Here is a 1,279-nt window from a genome sequence, read left to right on the forward strand (position 1 = left end):
TTCGAAGAAATAATTTCAAAACAATTTTTTCATTGACAAGACGTGTTTATTATAAATTTTGAAGGAGTTAAACAATGCTTTAAACTTTATACACATAACATATTATACATTTTATAATTTTACAATAAACATGGGTACAGTAAATATTTTACAACAATATGTATATAGAAATTTACAAAATGAAAGCAGGTACATATGTAGACATTATTTAAATATGATATGATTATAGGTTATACATGGCGTGGGTCTACACATTACATAATATTTTACATATAAAAATATGTACAATACAAAATGGACACCCTAATTAATATTTTACAACAATATACTATAGTTATTTACAAGATTAAATTTACAAAACAGGTAGACATTTTAAATGATATGGTTATTGTAACGTGAGCAGCCGTTGATCACGGTGAAGATATTATGATGTACAGTAAATAATATAATTTAATAGATGGCTAACAGCCAACTCACGAAACCATCGTATGCTGAAAATGTTGGTTCATGCTCTGGGATGATGTCGTTGGTGTAATGGTATGATATGAATGTGTATGATAGCAGTGGCGTGGCGAACTTCATTAACTTATGAGGCACAATAATTTATATCAGTAATTATTATAGACACTATTATATATAAATAATTACGTATTTACGTAAATGGTAACTGAGTAGAATGATTTGCATAGTCTTAGTGTGTACTTAATAAATTATTTACTATATGTGAAACAGAGGCGGCTTGGACGTAATTACAAGAGGTGCACTGTACTCCCAAAAATATGGGGTGGGTGTATTTTTGTACATTTTTGGGAAACTGTTATTGTTAATACTTAATACTATTACCATGTTTATGGACTATAATGATATTAATATAATATACTTATAGAATCAGATTGCTATAGTCCATTGTTATAGCTGATTATATTATTACAGTCTATAGATGGTATTATTAAAATATATCAAGAGGACGTTGAACCCGCATGTGTTGTCTCCGTCTTACACATGTATGCCATAGAACATTTTCGTTCGCTAGTTTCAATAGGGTGCTATCAGTTTTGATATTAGAGTGATCTGGCTTATTATCAAACTTTTAGGTAACTATGTTATCTGTGTTCTCTCGTCGGTTTTTTATGATATTTAAATTTTTAAGTGAGTTATGAGCATTTTCAATGTTAATATTTTATATACTGATAACTCACTTAACAATTAAGATATCGTAAAAAAGCCAACGACAGAACACAGACTTTGTTGTTACCTAAAAGTTTATAATAGTCAATTC

General features: G+C 28.7%; 2 protein-coding genes across 2 annotated transcripts in view; one reads left to right on the forward strand and one right to left on the reverse strand.

The window, feature by feature from the left end:
* Window positions 1-1,279, reverse strand: part of LOC115033708 — a 67,906-nt gene that overhangs the window by 45,660 nt on the left and 20,967 nt on the right. The gene's annotated exons all lie outside the window — the stretch shown is intronic.
* The window catches only part of LOC100159461 (MFS-type transporter SLC18B1), a 75,808-nt gene that overhangs the window by 887 nt on the left and 73,642 nt on the right, over window positions 1-1,279 (forward strand). The gene's annotated exons all lie outside the window — the stretch shown is intronic.

Source organism: Acyrthosiphon pisum, chromosome A1, assembly GCF_005508785.2.
Source record: "Acyrthosiphon pisum isolate AL4f chromosome A1, pea_aphid_22Mar2018_4r6ur, whole genome shotgun sequence".
Taxonomy (NCBI): domain Eukaryota; kingdom Metazoa; phylum Arthropoda; class Insecta; order Hemiptera; family Aphididae; genus Acyrthosiphon; species Acyrthosiphon pisum.